Below are 21341 nucleotides of genomic sequence, written 5' to 3' on the forward strand. Positions count from 1 at the left end.
GGTTTTAAGAAAATGTTTTGCGGAGTGAATGAGTAGGGCCAGCTAGGCTAGTAAAAGCATCCCACTTTGAGCCCAAGTAGAGTATGTTTACTGTCACAGCTTTGATATTACGTGCCCTGCGTGTCCCACGTGCAGTACTTTTAGGCTGTTTGTTTGCTGACATTTCCATTTATGGGTAACAAATAGGGATGGGCGGTATGGACTAAAAAATTTATCATGACAATTTCTGGCATTTATCCCGATAACGATAAAAATGACGATAAAAAAAAAAAAACAATTCAACTCCACCTTTGTAACTATAAATCTATCTCGCTCTCAGATCCACCATGTTTGTTACACAAAAACATCATCAACGGGAATTTTTCTTTCTTTCTTTCTTTCTTTCTTTCTTTCTTTCTTTCTTTCTTTCTTTCTTTCTTTCTTTCTTTCTTTCTTTCTTTCTTTCTTTCTTTCTTTCTTTCTTTCTTTCTTTCTTTCTTTCTTTCTTTCTTTCTTTCTTTCTTTCTTTCTTTCTTTCTTTCTTTCTTTCTTTCTTTCTTTCTTTCTTTCTTTCTTTCTTTCTTTCTTTCCTTGTTTTCTCCCTTCCTTCCTTCTTTCATTGTTTTCTTCCTTCCTTCCTTCTTTCCTTCTTTCATTGTTTTCTCCCTTCCTTCCTTCCTTCCTTCTTTCATTGTTTTCTCCCTTCCTTCCTTCTTTCATTGTTTTCTCCCTTCCTTCCTTCCTTCCTTCTTTCCTTGTTTTCTCCCTTCCTTCCTTCCTTCCTTCCTTCCTTCCTTCCTTCCTTCCTTCCTTCCTTCCTTCCTTCCTTCCTTCCTTCCTTCCTCCCTTCCTTCCTTCCTCCCTTCCTTCATATACAATGTGCGTGGATTTAACACAGAACCATAAATTAGCTTTACACAAAAACGTCATCAACGGGAATTTATCGTTTTTACCGCGAGATGACAAATTCTTACTGTGGGGAATTTTTTTGACGGTTTATCGTGAACGGTAAAATATCACCCATTCCTAGTAACAAACCATCAGCATAATGAAACAAAAGTTTTCTTAGTTAATTTAACATACTTTTTGTCAGTATTAAGACATGTGTTTTCTAGCAAAGCGACACAACCGGTTTGTCACTGCAAATATGCGTAAAAATGTTACAAACAGGTAAGAGAACAGTTTAGTTCATTTGGTTTTAAAGAACTACATGCCTGATCTATCTCTTATAATGTTTTTACTATTTTTATTGTTGTGGACTGATTATTTTTTTTAGCCTTAATCCTTGAACCTTTATCTCTTTATAAATTTTATATATTTTATATTGTATGTCAGGGTGCATTGGTCTCCCAGTTTTTATCTTTTTGGTCTCCCAGTTTTTATTTGTTTATTATGCTTATTTTTCAATCAAAATGTCAAAGCACCTTGTATTTCATGTACTTGGACGAAAGGTGCTATATAAATAAAATTTGATTGATTGATTGATTGATTGATTGATAGAGCTTTATGTTTCAGTGTGTGTTTTCAGTGTTAGGCGAGTAAAAGAAACTCTGCAAGTGACTGAAAAAGCTCAATGTTCAGGCCTCCACGATCCCAGACGTGAGCTAAAGGACAGCCAGCTTTGTTCATTCAGAGCTTCATAATGCAGCCCTCTTCAAATTTTTCTTAATCTCTGTCAAACGCATGACAGGTGTGTTCACTGCCATGTTTTTGAAAAGTGAACAAACAGTCGATCGTGACCCCCGCTTTAAACAGAAAAACAGTTAATGAAGAGCGATGGCAGAACAGGAAAGACAACATGGTGGTGGGGGATTTGTGTGTGTGTGTGTGTGTGTGTGTGTGTGTGTGTGTGTGGTAAAGGGGCCAAGAGCAGAGTGCCTGGTTTGTATTTGTATTCCGGGGGCTGGGGGTATCCGTGGATACACCTAGGTGACTGGGAAGCATGCAGAAGGAGGAAGCTAGAGAGCAGTTATTTCTCCTCCGTAGCGCTCAAACCCACGATGATTTAAAAGAGCTGCACAGTTCAAGGTAACTTCAGGTCATTCCTCCTCTGAACATGCTCATCATCGGCTGCATCCGCTAGGAATTTTGTATAACTGATGTGTTATGTGTGGTTTTTAAAGGGGGAGGGGATGAAGTTTATAAGGCAGCCGTAGCAAATGATGTGTGTTGAAGGTCACTGGACTTTATTCAGCCTGCCCGACTCATTCAGGTTGTCCAAAGCCTCAGGAAGAAAAGGCGTGTGGTTCGAGGCTGACGTAAAGTTTTTTGCACAAGTGACAGTTGGTTGAGGATGTTAACAAGTAAACAAGCGGATGTTGTCAGAGCTAACGAAACATTTATAACCGTTCTATCGCTCCCTGGAATTTGACAGGGTTGCTTTGGTTTCTTTGTGGTTTGATGGTTGCTATGAAAAATACATTTTGACATTTTCTATCCTGGTTTTGGGGGTCAGTTTTTTTTTTCCTGAAAAAAAAAAAAGATAAAAAAGATGCAAAGTCTCTGACCAGCACTTATCCATGTTGTACACTCTTATGTGGTTTATTGCTTGTGTTGTTCTCTGAGATTTAAGTCGCTTTGGTGTCTGCTAAATGACAGTAGTAGTAGTAGTAGTAGTAGTAAAGTTTTGCCATATAAACAAAGAGGGTTTTGGGATTGTGCCGTGTTGCACTCTTTTCTGTTCAATGGTATTTTATCTTTTTTTACTCTTGTTGTATAAATATACAATTGGTGAGACTTTTATCTGTAACCAAGTAGGGCTGGGCGATATGGACCAAAAGTCATATCTCGATATTTTCTAGCTGAATGGCGATACTCGATATATATCTCGATATTTTTTCTGTGCCATAATTGGGGTTTCCCCCAAAGCATTATAGCATAGCATCTCTGTTAGCTTCATTTTTTTCTGAGGCAAACCCTTAAAAAAACTGTCAGTTTTAATACAAAGCCTTGTGCCAAATGTCACACAGGTACATTTATTAACAGAGGTCTGCACAATATCAACATGTATAAAACAAATGAAATAAAAAATAAACTGCCTGCATATATAGAATAAAAATGCTTCTTGAATAAAATAAAACAAATATCCCTTTCCTGCATAACAATTAAATTAAAATACACTGTGCAATTAATACAATGTAGACAGTAACAGGCAGACTTTTCCACTGAGGTTGACAGTTGTGCAAATAACAAAACATTTGTGCAAATCTCAAATAAAACATTCAAGTCAATTTTCTCACAAAATAAGCTATATCAAAATCATAAAAAAAAAAAAAAAAAAAATTAAATCGATATAAACGATATTGTCTCGTACCATATCGTGTTTGAAAATATATCGATATATATTAAAATCTCGATATATCGCCCAGCCCTATAACCAAGTCATAATTTAACAAAAAGAGAAAATAGGATCCTTTTTCACCATCCGGCACATGTAAACATAAACGGCTCTGTACGCCACTACCATACTGTTGAGTTTTACTCTTTGCTTAACATGTACTGTAAGTGATTATGGTAAGCAAATTAAAGTCCGTCTCCACGACAATCTCCATTTGGAAAAATACTGAAATATAGCTGTTTTGATTTGAGATGATTTTGGCCACAGTTTATTTCTGCATATTGTTTCAAGGGGTCAAGCTGTGCAAAAATGTGGAAAAAAAAACGCTGAATAAATATGGAAATGAAGACTTTCAAGCCCAACTGGTTGGCACACATCGCTCCAGGAAGCCCTTACTGTTAAAGTTGAGATGTCATGAGATTATTCCTCACAGATAAGCTCCTTTCCAGCAGCTTACATAGTATGATGATTCATAAGCTGCAACAAAAGCTGTGCCAAATGATTCCCTCCACCTCCCCCTTTGTCTTCCCTCCTAATGTTCCCAAATCAAGCCGCTCTGAGGGCCAGCGAAAAGAGCTTAGTCATTGTGTAACTTAAATGATGTGGTTGAAGACGATGGGATGGTGGGGTGGCCTTTGCGGGATTAGCTGGGAGAACATGATTACTTTGACGTTGCGAAGCTGCGCGAGACATTTTTGGAGCTCCGGAGAAGAAGTGAACTCATTAGTGGGGCGCCGTACGGTGGTGGCACCGACCTCGTTGTGCAATGATGATGATGAGTCATTCCTAAATGACTCAGCAGTTTCTATAACCATTCTGCAATACATGCATGCGCCCATACAGGATACAGTTGTGAACTGGGATTCTCCCTCTGGCCATAGAAACAGGTAGTTATAACTCTGTTCCTGAAGAGGAAAGATTATGTAGTGTTTGTGACCTGAATGTTGTTGAGGATGAACTTCATTTTTTGTTTTATTGTCCATTATATGATGAAGCCAGGAAGTTTTTTTATTTCAGAGAATGCAAGATTGTAAACCTGAGTTGTTTTGGACTGAGGATGATGTTAAGTTGGAATGGTTTTTTTAAAGAGGAGGTTTTTTCTATAGCTACTTTTATAAAGAGAGCCTGGAAACAGAGAAATTATATGAAAATTGAGAAAGGATCTGATCTGTATGGAGCCCCTCTGGTGACATTTGAAAAAAATAAAATAATGCGTGGCCACGCATTAATAACTCGTGGCCACGAGATAATCAATGTTATTACTACACTCGCCATGACAATACTCTTGCTCTTTAATATAAATAGACTATAATTACCGTTATTAATGATGAATAACCATCCCACCAAGGAAGTTGCATCCACGAAGTCCAGACAGTAGGTTATAATGCCATCCACGAGTAAAATAATGCGTGGGCACGAGATACATAATTCGTGGCCACGCATTGATTATCTCGTGGCCACGAGATTTTCACTCGTGGCCACGAGTATTTAATGCGCGGCCACGAGTTATTAATGCGTGGCCACGCATTATTTTATTTTTTTCAAATGTCACCAGAGGGGCTCCGTAGATCTGTAATGTATAAGTGGATATTATAATTTTGTGTTTGTGTTTTTGTTTGTACGCAGTTGATGTTTGTTTGCTGGCGTAGGGTATCTGTGTCTTGTAAGCCCTTATAGGCTGGGCACCTTAAAGGTGTATGACACATAAATAAACAATTCATTCATTCATTCATTCATTCATTCATTCATTCATTCATTCATTCATTCATTCATTCATTCATTCATTCATTCATTCATTCGTTCATTCGTTCATTCATTCATACAGGACAAAAATGAAGTTGATATGAAACTAAACTCATAGTTAAAGGAGTATCTGAGAAAAGTCTGCCTTCTGTTTCATGGTCGAGGTGCTTTTCTTTGAGTGTTTTATTATAGTTTTCCTGGGAGTTTTGAACAAAGAACATTGCAGGTTTTTGTTGATCCTTTTTCAGTTACTGTACTTTCATTATGTGGAACAATCTTTCTTGACAAAACCCCAACAGCTACAACTGATGTGAAAGTGATTTGCTGTCTTTGGCGCTGCAGACAAAGACAGACAGACGGGCAATCGAAACAATAATTACTGCATAAAAGGGAAATGAGAGCGTTTGGTTTCTGACTGACACCCCTCAGCAAGTCTGATTTTGACTTTACCAGTCCACACGTGGTGAAACAAGTTCCTTATTTCATGTTTGTGCGCTAAAATGGATGGATGAGCTGGAGACTTGTTTGATAGACACGCCACTATTTCAGCATTTCATCCCAGATGATTTTTGTCAAATTGAATGAATTTTCTTTATTCTTCTCATCAGAGATCACAAAGCAAGCAGACAAAGGAAAGAACAACTGGCCGTTTGCTGACGGAAAAAGGGGAAAAAAAAGGGTTGGGTGTAAGGCGGTGCATGAGGCAGGCGAGGAAGGGCGGAGAAGAAGAGCGGATAGGTGACACAGAACAAAAGAGCGTGGCGCGAGAAACAAAAGACTTTGTTTTGTTGTGAGAGCAGCAGAGGGAGGTGGGGTCAGTGTAAAAAAATAAAAAATCTCCCTCAGCCATCACCTCTGAGGGCTCTCAGCGGTCCGAAGCATTGGAAGCAAGTTAGATGTCAGAAATGATTAATAAAGTAGAACCTGTACTTTGCTTGAAAGATGCATGTGTGATCTCTGCAAGGCTGGCTTCAGCTTCCGATCAGAAACTGGGTTTTAAATGACACTCAGTTTGCCAGTGGCTGCAGGAATGTGTCCCTCCCTTTTGTCTGTGGGCGCTGAGCAGCCGGCGCCCCCAACCCCCAGCCACTCCCTCTGGCCAGCGCTGATTTTTGATAATAAGCCCAGCAGTAATTGTCATGTGGCCCTGACCATCCGTGCGCAGCATGCGTGCTGGTTTGGGACTTGAATGGCCGCCGTGGAAGTGCAGGGCCACGAGGGCGTAGATGGGGGGTGGATGGGGGGGCTACCAGTCTCCCAGCGAGCGGCGATTCATGCGGCCAGTGGGAATGTTGTTTTCCAGTGTGGCGCTCTTTCTTTTTTGTGTGTTTTGGGAGCGGAGCCTGCTGAAACCTCGCCCACTTCCGCCTGTCAGTCACCCTCGCTCCCAGAGAGTAATCACAGAGCAGTTTTCATGAGCTTTTATTTTGCTACTGGAGCAGGGCTGGCACACACACGCGTGCCGGTCGGATTGTAGGAAGCGATTGCTGCAGATTTGCAGTTTAATATTTAATTGCGGTAGTCATGGAGGTTATTAATCATTTAGCCGGTCTGCACTGATTAGAAATGACAAATAAACGGATGCTTAGATCGTCATTCGATGTGTAAACACGCGTTAAGCTCCCGAAGCTGTGTCTTCGTGCTGTGTTGTTCATGTTTGCGCGCGCACGTGTGTGTGTGTGGGTGTGTGTACGTCTGTGTGCATTCAGACACAACTGAACAAACTGAGGTTTCATGGAGTACTGTATCTCCCTTCCCCCCTTTGATTCACAAAGGTTTTATGGCCCCAATGGGACATTTGCACTATATCTGTGACAGAAATGACTGAGTGCATGGCCACAGTGATTTTTTTTATTTATTTATTTATTTCTCATTGTGTAGTTGATTTGTAATAGTATTTTTATCCAGCAATAATAAAGTGGTACCACGGCAGAATTAAAGTAAAGAATTGTCCTTGTTCAACCTCTTCAAGTATTTTTTTTTCACGTTTCACTTCTCAGATAACCTTTTAAACTTGTGAACTTTTTCTTCTTTTTCTTTTTCTTTTTCTTCATATTGTAGCCTAAAAAAATGTTTAACAAACATTATTTTAAAATAGCAGTGTCAATTGAATAGAGTGTACTCAACTGTTTTAATATCTTGACCCCAAAAATTCATCAGTCCTCGGTGAAATCTTTTACAACCGCTTAAGGAATCTGTGTCAAGCAGATGTTGTTGTGTTTTCTGTGAATAAATAGCTTCCTGTACTCTTACAAGGACTGAAAATTGAGCAAAAAAACAAAGTGGAACAGCAATCAAATCACACAATTATCATTTACGGAGGATTTCAAAAGGACAAACTCCAAAACAGGATAAAGTGACATCATCAACACCTTCGGAAGAAATGCCTAAGCAAGTCCTTTTCATATATGAAATACTTGTACTTTCTTCTATCACAATTAAACAGATTTGTACATGAAACATCAAACGGACCGTCCTCCTCCTTCAGCTCCTCGGTTTTATGCAGCCGCTGAGGGATCAGAGGTAAACGCAGGGCTATACGGGTCTCAGACGTGTGTGTGGAGAGGAGCCGGTTCAAAGATTGATAGCTAATATCATTAAAACAATAACCCAGCCGGGTAAAGTGAGCGCCTGATAGTCTGATGAGATCAGAGGGGTTGAACATCTGGGGGGGTGGAGGGCGTTCAAGTGCAGATGTGTGTGAGAGTATCAGTGTCTGAATGCCGAATAAATCGATGCGGGTTGCGTGTGAGAGCCGGATGTGACCCAGATGGCCTGTTGTTTGCGGGATGGAGTGTGTTCGTGTTGGTGTAGCGGCGAGGTTTTGCTGTTCACGTGTCACTTCTAATGAGATGTACTGAAGCACGGAGCTGTGACCCCCCTCGTCTCCAGAGGTCTCTGAATAACGGCAGCACCATCTCTGCCTCTCCCCCACACATGCACATGCATACACCTATTAAAATGCCCTCGCTCGCTCCGTTACCTTCCAAATCCTCTTTCATCTGGCTCCTTCTGGCCGGAACGGGTCCCAGTGTGACGACCTGGACGAGCTCCAGGCAGACGTCCAGCATATTCATCTAAAGGCCCGATGGGTTCAGTGGTGCTGAAAACCAAAACAAAGATGCGGCTACTTGTTTTTTTGGGTTTTTTTTTTTGCTTTTTTTTGTTTCTCCCTTACCCACGTGCTCCCACAATCCCCCCATTTGTGCTGCGACTTAATTAGCAGTCTCTGAAGCTAAAACGCTGAAGCATACGCAGGCGCCGCTCTCGCATCTTATCTCGCTGCGTTCGTCTCAATGAAAAAGTGAGACCCCTTTTAGGCGCATGACATCCAAAAGAAGTGTGAAAAAGAAAGAGATGGAGCATCAGTCAGTTATATTTGTGTTTAACTTCACATAGTGATATTCTGATTTATTTGAAATCTTCCTCGTCCGCTGCCGATTTCTCTTTCTAAGAACTTTAATGGGGCGCATGCTGGAGCATAATAAACCAGTAAAAGATGAGAGAGGCTGTGAGCTGTGGTCTCCGCTAGTTTTAGTTTTGGGCTCTCAGACTTTTTTAGCTTCATAGTTCGCAGTGCAAGTTTATATTCATATGAGAAATAGATTAAATACAGAATCAGAGCCTTTTTTTTTTATATTCTGCATCATTTTCCTCCTTTTGCATCCTATTTGTGTTCTGCGCCGGTCTTTCATCGCCATCTTTTCTTGCTTCCCTTGATTTTTGAGATGCTTTGTAGATATTTGATGTTCCATTCGTGGGCGGACGAGTAAACACGGCGAGTCCAGCATGTGGTTGGGTTCGGGGGAGTCTTGAGTTTCGGCGGGTGGCAGAAAAGCACACAGATGCAAAGATCTGGGAATGATTTTGAGCTGCTGAGGCCGTTCGTTTCATCGCGGCCAGCCAAATTAGTTGAGTTAAAATGAAAAAAGCTGACTTGCGTGACAAACGAGAGGAATATAGATTTCAGGCTGCGAGAGATGGCGCACGTGTTTGCTCTTGAGCAGATTTAGTTAGCGTGATCACCGGACCGCTGGATGAGTCACAGCAGCTCACAGAAGATGATCTGGTGAGAAATGTGGTGAAAGTTCTGCCTCTCCAAAGGTGTTGTGCATCCGTGGCGAATAAAAAGGTCACTAAAGCAAGTTGGGCTTGTTGTACACGCAGGTTGCACACATCTTCGATGTCCACAGAAAACCATTCATTAGAAGCAAATGTAACCCTCATTGGTCACAGGCAGGTCTCGCTTGGAGGTGTTTTAATGAACCATCTTGAAATCTGACATTTTCAGATATGCCAGACGGCTAGCAGAGCAAGAAACGTCTGACAGGACAAAGAGATCTTAAGCAGCAATTTTACACTGCAGATATTTGGTGAGCGTGTCGAGCAAACAGGGCTGACGTGAAGGTGCGCCTTTGTTCCTGAGAGCAGAGTCAGCAGGTTCCAGGCGAGGCACATTTGTGTTTCCTGTTGGGAATCTTTGCATGTGCAGCGAGGTGACACGTTTGCTTGTCGTGTGCAGTTAAGTAATGCTTCTTTTTGTTTTGAAACACTTGTGTTCTTCAAAGCAAGTAAACACGTGTGATTGAAAGCAGCGACATAAACCAAGTCATGAGCACACGCTTGTACAAGTACACACAAAGGAGACAATAAGTAGTGTTTCGTATATGAAAAGGAGTTGCTTAGGCGTTTCTTCCGAAGGTGTTGTTGATGTCACTTCATCCTGTTTTGGAGTTTGTCCTTTAAATCCTCCGTAAGTGATAATTGTGTGATTTGATTGCTGTTCCACTTTGGTTTTTTGCTCAATTTTCAGTCCTTGTAAGAGTACAGGAAGCTCTTTATTCAAAGAAAACATGACAATATCTGCTTGACACAGATTCCTTAAGCGGTTGTACAAGATTTCACTAAAGACTGACACATATTTTGGGTCAAGATATTAAAACAGTTGAGTATACAAGACCTTGAATTCAAACAAGTACTTCAATTTATAGTGCTATATTTACAAAATGTTTGTTAAACATTTACTGAGCAACATGGTGAAGAGTATTTAGTGTCATGATAGGTGACAAACATTGATAATAGACAGCTGTTTTTATTATTTCTAGGCTACAATATGAAGAAAAAGTTCACAGGGTTTTAATATGAGAAGTGAAATGTGAAAAAAATAGTTGAGCATGTTCAACTTTAAAGCGATAGATGGATGGATGGATAGATGAAAAGATAGATACTTTATTGATCCATGCGTATCTAGAAAAGCAGTTCTGGGCCTCGAGGGCCGCTGTCCTTCCTGCTTTAGACGTTTCCCAGCTTTAACACTCCTGATTCTGGCTCTGCGTCAGTCTGTTAATGACACAGTCGTTTGCATCAGGGTGTGTTGAAGCAGGAAAACACCCAAGACTTCTATAAAGCGACCCTTGAGGACCGGAATTGCCTTAGTTTTCCCAGACGTGAACCCAACTGAGGTGAACTCACCAATTAGATCCTTAAATTTCAACACTAATGTAAATCTGTGACGTTCTATTGTTCCCTCACCAGATCTTTCCTTGGGCTTTAACCTTCTTGCAGATTTTTTCTTAGCTGTACGTCTTCACATTGATAAGTTGGTTCAGGCTTTATAAAGTTTTCTTCCATCTCCTTCAAAGTTGTCTTGCTCCCAGTTGTAGCATGAAAGGTTTCGCTTGTTTTTGTTTCAAATATGTGGACTGCTGGTCTTGCCCTGTAGACCTAGATCTTCTGTGTCCAGCGAGGGGGGGGTGGGGGTTATAAAATGGTAACAGGCTTCTTTGAACTGGTAGGTGGTATTTGATGTTGTTGGAGGAGCGTAGAAAAGCGTGTCTGATCTGGCCGCTGCCTGGACTGCAGGTCCGTGAGTTGGCTTCACATCCCCAGCCTTTTGTAGCGTGCACACACACACACACACACACACACACACACACACACACACACACACACACACACACACACATTACTGCAGATACTTACCTTTGTACGTGCTCTTGAAGTAACAGCCTTTAAACTCACTTTGAAATGAAAAGTTGGGAAAGTTTAGTTTCTGTTCTGAGACGCTCCTCAGCCTCTCATCAGGCAGCCGGCGTGTAAAGGTACGATTACGTCTGTTTGTGGATGCAGTCGTTGCATGAATCCGTCTTTTTTTTTCTGTTCCTCCCTGCATTGCAGTCTGTTTCATTTTTGTGTTTTTCTCCCTCTTCTGTGATGTTGTGTCGTTGCCTCCTACTCCTCCTCCCCCATTATCTCTCTGTCATCAGCTGATTATCGGGAAAATGGACAGGCCTTTAATCTCCTCAAAAGACCGACATTATACTCGTCCACTTTACTCCATCACACCCTCCGTCTCCCAGTCCTCCGCCGCTGTAGTTCGGCCTCTCTGCTCACTGATTAACGGCTCCTTTCCCTCCCGTGACACGCTCTGTTCCTCGGCTCTTCAGCCGATTACAACAATGCGGAGGTCCATCCATTTCTTCTGCTCTTCCTCCCACATTCCCCCACTCTCATCTCGCTCGTTGCTTTCTGCAACCGTTCGTCTCATTTTTCTTCCTTTGCTCCTTTGACTCGCCTGCTCTTTCATGGCCCCGCTCCGCAGACTTGTTTACAGCCGTTTTCTCCCATTTGTGCTGCATTTCTGAACAGTTAAATGTTCCGGGGGAGTGTTTCGGAAATGTAGGCCAGCCAGGTTGTGTTGATAAAGTTCTTCTATTTAGAGCAAGAATTTAAGTCAAACTAAAACAACTGAGGGAAAGCAAACTCACTTTTCATACACGTCAGTTTACACAGATACGCTTTAATTTAAACGTGCTTTTCATCTTTTCAGTCGTAAAGATCCACCTGTTTTTTTTTGGGGGGTATTTTTTATTGGCGCAAATATTTTTATTAGTACATCTGACAAGAATATGTACTCTGACTTTATTCTTGGTGAGCAGATAGCTTATATATATTTACTGGTTTTTGGTGTTTTATCTTTTTGTAGATGGTTTTACAGTAACCTCCAGGTATCTGAAGAGAAAATACATTTATGGACATTAGGGATGGGCGGTATGGACTAAAAAATGTATCACGATAATTTCTGGCATTTATCCCGATAACGGTTAAAATGACGATAGAAAAAATACCAATTCAACTCCACCTTTTTAACTATAAATCTATCACCACATTCAGTCTTTGGAGCCTCAAAAACACTGCTCTAAAAGATACTAAATGCTACTAAACTACACCAATTAAATTGGATTAATAAAAACCATTAAATGAGTCCACCTGTACTGCAAAACTGTAATGACTCATATCCGCCATGTTTGTTACACAAAAACCTCATCAACCGGAATCTTTCTTTCTTTCTTTCATTCATTCATTCATTCATTCATTCATTCATTCATTCATTCATTCATTCATTCATTCATTCATTCATTCATTCATTCATTCACTCACTCACTCACTCACTCACTCACTCACTCACTCACTCACTCACTCACTCACTCACTCACTCACTCACTCACTCACTCACTCACTCACTCACTCATTCACTCATTCACTCACGTTGTGCATGAATTTAACGCAGAACCATAAATCAGCTTTACACAAAAACTTCATCAACGGGAATTTATCATTTTTACCGCGAGATGACAAATTCTTACCGTGGGGAATTTTTTTGGCGGTTTATCGTGAATGGTAAAATATCGCCCATTCCTAATGGACATCAAAAATATATACGATAGCAAAGAGAATGAAGGGAGGGAAACATGTTGAGTTATATCGACGTTGATTCTCTGCTTGGCACAAGCCTCTCCAGATAGCAGCCATATCTGGGCCTAATTTGGCAGATTTATTTTACTTATGTCTCACTTCTGGTACTTCTGGTACTACTTTTACCCGCAGGAAAAGAGGGCCGGGTTTGGGCCACTGCATCAACCCCAAACAAACCACTTCCTTTAGGGCCAAAGAAGACTGTAGATGCATATTTTCTTTCTGCTCCTTTCATCTGTGTTATCAGCCCTGGGGACATATCTTATTTGTTATTTGCAATGGATTTCAATAATTGATATGGATGAATAAGAAGAGATCACTTTTAGCACCTAAATCCGCCCTTAAAAATTAAAAATGTAAGTAAAAAGTGAGAACTCATTCTACGAAAATCAAGCTGAAGAGGTCTGACCACATTTACAAAAATGTTAATTAGCCCTTCGTTTGCAGATTGAGAGCCTCTGGCAAATGAATCACTCATTTCAGAAACCACCAGCTTTGTATCTCCGGCCATTGTTACTGGAGTAAATCACAATTTATCGGGACTGGTGTCAACATATCCTGATTAGAGCTGGCACGGTGTTCCCCGAGCTGGTATTGTGCTGCATGCTGTTTTATTTCTATCCACCTCTTCACTATATGTGTGTGCGTGTGCGTGTGCGTGTGTGTGTACCTCCTCGGTCTATTCTTGTGATAGAATGGGTAAATTGAATGACTTCAAGACCGGGAGTGACCTTTACCTGTTCTCGGTTTGAACCGAAGCGTCCCGAATCATTTCATCAGGGGTACGTGGTGAAAAATCCTAATTGGTGTCCAGCTCGCGTGATTGGTTCAGGTCAACCTGTTCACTCATGGATCACCGGGGTTTTAGGAGTGTGACATTAGTGGCGTGTCAGCAGAAGATTAACACAGTATTATCTATAGGATGTACAGCAGCAGCAGTCTTAACCGTGCCGATCTGAACTCTCATTCGTCAACGGGATTGGCGTTACTTTAGTGGTTTGGCTTCGAATGACCCTCTGTAGGCATAAAATGTGAAATTTGTGGATGATTCCAGGACTAATGGATCCAGGACTCTGCTTTAAGCAAACACATCATGATATATTTAGAACAAAGAAGATAATATACATGTAATTATTACCTCCGTGATGTAATCGTAGAGGATTCCAGAGCTCAACCAATTATAATGGGAACATGTTGTATTTCATTATTGAGCAAAAAAAACAACAAAAGAAACATGCAGTATCAAATCAAATCTTTTTGTATCAAATCCCCGGAGCTGTAGCGGAGCAGTTGAGATTAATTAAGAAGCTCCGGGGGAAGTCCTCGGTTCTGACCTGCTTCAGCCTCTCTATTAATGCCTGATGACGGACACCCGCAGCTTCATGCTCCCGTGATACGGGTTATTCAGCGTTTTAAATTAATGAGCTGGATCTCCCTCAGTCACTGACAGCAGGACCGTATGGACATTGTTTTTGTTGGAAATAAATCAAACAGGATATCTCATCCTTTTGAGCTTAGAGAACTTCACTGTTCAGCTGCACATGTCACGTGTTCAAGAAAGTCTCATGTATATCCGTAATGTTATTCGCTTTGTGTATACCTTAAATGTTGATTTAAATCGGATTCATATGTTTTTTTTTTCCTTTAGTAATTGATGATGTGCACATCAAAGTATAGGTAGTAATAGATGCCTCTGGTGGGTAATATCACTTACTCGTCTTGGTTAAATTAATGACTAGATTAAAAAAAAGGATAGTAATACATTTGCATCCCCCGGACAGTTAAGTATAAACAAAATAAATCTCAATGAAAATAAATGACGTCGTTCCTTAGTTCCTCAACAGATGCCGTTGTCTGTGAAGCGCGAGCCTGAAAAATACCATGTTGAATTGCAAATGAAGTGAAATGACCAAGAAGAATCGAATGCTTGATGATGCAGCTTTAAAGTGAAATAAGTTATTGATGGTTCAATAATGTGGATAAAATCCACGAAAAAGATCCTTTGGTGTTTCTGCTATCGCACATAAATATTCATCATTTTTTCCATCAGGAGACAAAGGACCAACATGAAATGTTGTGTTTCAGCTCCTGATCGGATGGGGGTTGGTGTGTGCGGTGCGTGTGTGTGTGTGTGTGTGTGTGTGTGTGTGTGTGTGTGTGTGTGTGTGTGTGTGTGTGTGTGTGTGTGTGTGTGTGTGTGTGTGTGTGTGTGTGTGTGTGTGTGTGTGTGTGTGTGTGTGTGTGTGTGTGTGTGTGTGTGTGTGTGTGTGTGTGTGTGTGTGTGTGTGTGTGGTGTGTGCGGTGTGTGCGGTGTGTGCGGTGTGTGTGCACCTCATCGGTCTTCCACATCGACTCTCGCCCCTCGTAAAGCCAGATTGAAGCTGCTCCATATGTATGATGTTCGTATATGACAGTTCTCTGTACATCACAATTCAAATGCAGGAAGCTGCAGCTCCTGAGAGGTGCAGTGAGATTCATGCAGACTTTCTCTCTTTCTTTTATTTCTCTTCTGGAGCTGGTCTTCTCTAACTATTACTGTTATTATACTAACATTGAGTACGGTAATGAGGAATTGACATTCCTTCCTTTGTTTACTTTATAGCACTTGATGCTAGTGTGGGGCTAAGGAGGCGTGTCTGTGAGAGAGAGAACGTGAGGAGAAAATACATAAAATGTGAAAAAACACCAGATCAATTAAGAATCAATGTTCGCTGAATCTAATCGTACAACTGGCAACGCTGTTTCTCCTACTTTTTCATACATACTGTATTCAACATATTTTAACACACTGTTTTCCCAATATATTGCTATATATATATATATATATATATATATATATATATATATATATATATATATATATATATATATATATACACACACAACAATAATAATAATACAGGGTGGATACACACAATGAATTATACTGATATAAAAGAAAGAAAGGAAAGCAAAACTAATTGATTGACAGGAATGGCTGTCAATCAATTAGTTTTGCTAAGGCTACAAAGAAGGATAAATAGATCATTATAATGATTTTGATATTGTTCATAATTAAGATATTCCTCCACCAGCTCCTGGTACTTCTCCCTCTTTTGTTCATGGGCCTCCTCCATCCTCTCCTCCCAAGGAACCGTCAGCTCCAACAAGACGAGTTGCTTTGTTGCCTCTGAGACCAAGGTGATATCAAGTCTCAATTTGTGATGCACCGATTGTTCGGTAACCAAAATTGTTCGCCCGAAAATGGCAAAAAAACACTTTCGGTGTTCGGTGGAATAAGTGGGAAAAAAAAACGAACAATTAATAACGACGTTGTAATATAAGGAAATAGACTGGCCGCTCCGTAACTGTTGCGCACCACATAAATCGTTGGCCAACCAAAAACTAACCACATAAGAATTTTACCTAACATTCACCAGCAGGTGGAACCAGAACAACATAAATCAATCTATTACAGGTGCGTTTAGATGACGAAATCAAACAGATAAAAGAGCGTGGAGTGAAGTGGTGCGGTGCAAACATGTCAGCAGTGTGGAAGTCTTTTAGAGTGGCAAAGAATAATACAAGAATGGCTGTTTGCAATGAATGTTCTGCTCAAGAGGGGGCACATCTGCAAAGTCTTTCAGCACTACAAGTTTGATTTATCATTTGAAATGATAAAAAACCGCGCTTTAAGAGTGCTTTAATGCATTTTTATTGTTTTAAGGCCTAGCTTACAATGTTCAGTAAGTTAAGCCTAACGTAAGCTCAAAGATGGCCAAAAAATTTATTTTGCTAATTTATTTATTTTAAGTTATTGTTCTTTGCTGGTATAATGTCTGCTGGAATATTTAAGAAATGCTGGGAAATTAAAAAATGTTCAGTTTTTTATGTTCAACAAATGTTTTCTACCTTGTAATTTTGTAAAAGATTTTTTTCTTTTAAAAGCATGCCTAAATCAAATTTATTTGATTTATGCAATGGTGAAAAAATTGGCAAAATAAATGAAAAACTGCGAAGAACCATGTTCGGTATTGTTCGGTATTCGGCCAAGTGTTTATTATTATTTTCGGTTTCGGTTTCGGCCACAAATTTTCATTTCGGTGCATCACTAGTCTCAATCTTGACTGGGTGATGTGTGGTGGAATCTTCAGTTGTCTTTCCAGGTCAACTGTCATCACCCAGTCTTGGGCCGTGCAGAGCAAACCAGTAGAGCAGTTTCTCTGTGTTTTCTCCGGCCTTTGTCCTTCCCTGACAAAGCGGATGGCCTTAGCTGTGACTTGGGTGTATCGGCTTCCCTCTATCCCCTTGCTGATTGCTTCAGCGATGGATTTGAGGACCTGGTCGTGCCTCCATCGATACCGGCCCTCACCCAGCGCCTTGGAGCAGCTGCTCAGGATGTGTTCCAGTGTCCCAGTGGGATGCCAACACTGCAGTAATGATAGTGATAAAACAGTGATAGTGATAATAATCATAATGATGATACTAATAATGAAGATTATGATGATAACATACTACTACTATTACTACTATTACTAAGACCATTGGAGGCAGGCTCAATTATTTGGGGTGGATGCTGTGCCGACCAGGACATCCCAGACAGCCCCACCCCCACCATGACACCCCAATCCTGAAATACTGTCCAGCATCTTTCACAAGCCACTTAACCACTTTCATTGTCTGGGCCCAGTGTGCAGACTGTGTCTTGCAGAAAGCCTTGTACAGGGTTTCCGCAGGGTTTTAAAAAGTATTAAAAAGTGATAAATGAAAATTGCCAAATTTAAGGCCATTAAAAGTGTTAAATTCACTGTCTGAGGTATTATTTTTTTTTAAATTGGTATTATTTTTTACCTTTTACATTTTAAGCAGTCTATTTTATTGTCATTCACAAAGTGAAATAAATGTGAAACATCTGGTCAACATCAATGAGTCTATAAATCTGTTCTGTATAGTGGTCTATAGTTCAAAATCTGTATTAACGTTAAAAGGTCCGTGATTAACACTTAATGTTGTGACAGTTTTTTAAAAAAAATCTGAAGGTAGTGATAAAGGTATTAAATTGGTATTAAATTTAACATAAGGATTGCTGTATAAACCCTGCTTGTAACTTAAATAGTAAAGTCAAATAGTGTCTGGAACATCCTTAACAATAAATGTTCACGGATTTTGCAATTCCAGGTACAGTTAAAAAAAAGAAGAAAAAAAAAGAAATGACATCTTGATATCTCAGTTTTTCCATTTTGCTGCAACATTTCAAGCTGTTTTGCTTTTCTATGTGGATGCCGGGCAAAGTCGCTGTGCTGGCAACAATGTGGAGAAGTTGGCGAACAACCTCAGCTGCAGTTGGAAATTACACACAACTTGTGGGGGTTTGGCGTTAGCAGGGGGTTGGGGTAGTTTTACATGAACTTCCACGGGGCTTCAACACGTCTCTGCCTTCTGGTTAGACGCTGAGAAACTGCTGTGTGGGCCAGTGTTGACCCGGGGCTGATGGGTAGCTGTGGGCAGGAGACGGCTTCAGTGTCACGAGTTTGAGTCGTCTCTTTTCATTCACCCCCACCATTGCAGTGCCCACACAAAACAAACGGACACCATTTACGTTCATGTTGACATTCCTGTGCTTTTTGTTTTTTTTCATCTTTGCCTTCTTTTGCATTTATTTGTTGGCGGCTGGCAAACGGCAAAAGTGGTGTTTTACTGTGGTAGTAGTAGGTTTTTTTGCCTTAGTCGTTAGATATTTGCAGCTCTGTCACTTTACTAATAAAAACCTTTTATAATATCTGCCCTGGAAGCTAATTTGGAAAAAAAATACCAATGTAAAATCTAAAAATCTGCTGATACGTTCATTTACAGAAAACATGTCTTCCTGCACTACATGACTCTGGGTAGCACCGTTGTGTTTTTTTCATTTCAACCTTGGTCAAATATTACATTTTATTTCCCTTTTTGTGCTTAGTATTATCTATTCAACAGTTGATTAAATTTATATTTTATTTTCTGAAAGAGTAAAAGCTTTTCACTTCTTTCAGCCCTCGAAATCAGGAGGAGTGAAGGTGAATTGTATTATCTTCTCTGTCATTGTCACGATAAACCGAAAAATAAGGCTTAAGAAAAGGGTTGTTGGTGGGCTCACACTTACCTGCTTCTGCGTTTTAATTAACCCTCAGGAGCTTTTTTTGTAAGCCAGTCTGTCCCCTTCCCCATTTTCACCCTCACTCACCTGAATTTAACAAACTGGTCTTGGAGAGGATGGACGTGGCCAAGGACAAGAGACGTGGAATGGCATTGTGAACTTATTGCGTGTTTTATAAGGATGCAAGCTGAGATGCAAGGAAAGATGGGAAAATGGGGAGGGCGGAGTGCGAGAGATGGGATTTATGCTAACATGCTGATAGTGCAGAAGAAAATTTGTGTTGTCTTTTGTGAGGATTATGCCATTAAGAGACGCATCGTGGACAAGCTTTCTCTGCCTTTACTTTTCTCCTCCCTGGTCTGTATTTACTTTTCCCTCGTAGTTCTGATTTCTCTGTAATCCCTCAGGATTTTCATTTATTCCAGCTGTATTGCTTCAATTATACCTTTTTGTTTTACTTTGTAAGCACATTTTTATATCCATACCAGAACATTGGTGCCCTTTGCACACAAGAATGTCTTTATTTTTTCTTAGCTTGAAACATTAAAGTACTTTGTGTTCAAGATCTCTTTTTCCTTCTGCATTCTTCAAAGATGATTGATCACCACGATCCCTCTAGGTTTTAATAATGCATTGAGCAGTTATTTTCCGTGGTCCCTTTAGTTGTTTTGTTTGTTTGATGCAGAAGAAATACACAGGGTAACATTGTTTTGGTTTGTTTTTTTCTGTAAGAAATTATTTTATTTTTTGTGCAATCTCATTATAAACGTTAAAAGTAAAAAATGTTTACAAATGTTTCTTCTAAACAAAAACTTTCCTTTGCACAATTCATGATAACATTGTGTAATAGCTTAGATTAAATAATGTGATTTTAATGGATGACATTTTTTCCCATAATGATTCAAAAAGGAAGTAACTTTTAAATATAGTGTTGGGAAAAAAAATTAAAATGCATCAAAATCAGTTTTGATCCAGCTTTGGTAGATTTCTTTTACAACACAATCTCTGGTCCCTGGACATGTGTATATATAGAAAAAAAAGCACAGTTATGTGTTTCTTTTCTCCATAAATACATTGATGTAATACCATGTCCATGTAATCAAATTGGCATTTTAATAGTCAAAATAATTCAAATAATTCAAATAATTGAGTATTTGTTAGATTTTAGTTGTGAGCAAAAAAAATGGAGAAAAAAAACGTTTTTTTTTTGTAAATGTCTTTTCCGTCCTCCAATGACCTAAACATGTTGTAAAATGAAGGGTTAATTTAGTCAGTTTTAAAATGGCTGGATTTTTTGTAATTTTTAAAAGAAAATTCTTTATCTTTAAACTTTTGAGGTTAAACCAAACTCTGTTCCTTAAGATTTACTTCGAACTTAGCTGTTACAATGTCCTAGTTGCGTGCAGCAGTCAGGTTTAATAAGTGAACGAGGTTAATTTTCTGCACGTCCAACCTTTTCGTCTGTCCTAAGTGCTGTGGGAGAATCTGGCTCCCGCGAGAGAAACTGGAGCAGCGGCATTGACTCTGTGCTGGCGTCAGAAGAAAATCACTGACAAAAAACGCCACAATCACATGTGCACGCACATGCACACTCACAGAATGGAGAGGGAGGCTGACATTGTTCCGCCTCCTCCTCTATTATATTTCATCATGCTGAGGCAAAGCATGCTGACACACCAAGCAAAAGCTTTTCCTTGTTCAGAAGCTCTCGCTGTCAGGGAGATTTTTTTCACTCCCTCCTCTTCCACTCTATCTTACAGTTCACCCCGGCCTGGAAGAAAATTAATTCACAAAACTGTTGGGGTCTATAGGTCATCAGGAAAAGTCTACACTTAGCCAGAGTTGGTTCTGCAAAGATTTGGGCTGGATGAGAGATCAGAGAGAGGTTGAAATGTTAGTCTTCCTCTCGGCCTACACAGAAATGCAGCTGAATAGTACATTATTTGCCAAAAGCAGGAGCTTACGTAAATAAGTTGTACTGAAAGTTCAGATAAACAGCACTTTAAAAGGAAAACAAGTTTTTGCTATGAGAAGATAGTGATGTGACTGTTTTTGTCAGTGTGCATGCAGACTTTCTCCCTCTACTTACTTATCTCCTACTCTTAAATATTTTCCTTTTTTCATTTTTATGTCTGGAGCTGCCGTACATGAGTGTTTGTGCATGCAAATCTATTTTGGAGCCAGCAAAGTCTGAGCTTTTGAGAGAAGAATACAATCTGACTTAATGTAACTCAGCTTTGAACCAGATCTAGGAATCTATAAGCTGTTTTTTTGGCGGCTCTGAATTAGGTTTAAGTAGGTTTGGTTTTAGAGTCGCTGCTGCTCCGGTGCTACGAGCGATGGCTCTCTAAAGTTGCACATTTACTCCTTTTAAGCTATAAAATTCTCTTCACATAAGTTCTTGATACACCGACG

The 21341-nt window shown here is 40.0% G+C and overlaps 1 protein-coding gene across 1 annotated transcript in view; it reads left to right on the forward strand.

The window, feature by feature from the left end:
- Positions 1–21341, forward strand: part of lrp8 (low density lipoprotein receptor-related protein 8, apolipoprotein e receptor) — a 210945-nt gene that overhangs the window by 82852 nt on the left and 106752 nt on the right. The window lies entirely within an intron of this gene.

The sequence above is a fragment of the Cololabis saira genome, chromosome 13 (genome assembly GCF_033807715.1).
Source record: "Cololabis saira isolate AMF1-May2022 chromosome 13, fColSai1.1, whole genome shotgun sequence".
NCBI classification, from domain to species: Eukaryota; Metazoa; Chordata; class Actinopteri; order Beloniformes; family Belonidae; genus Cololabis; species Cololabis saira.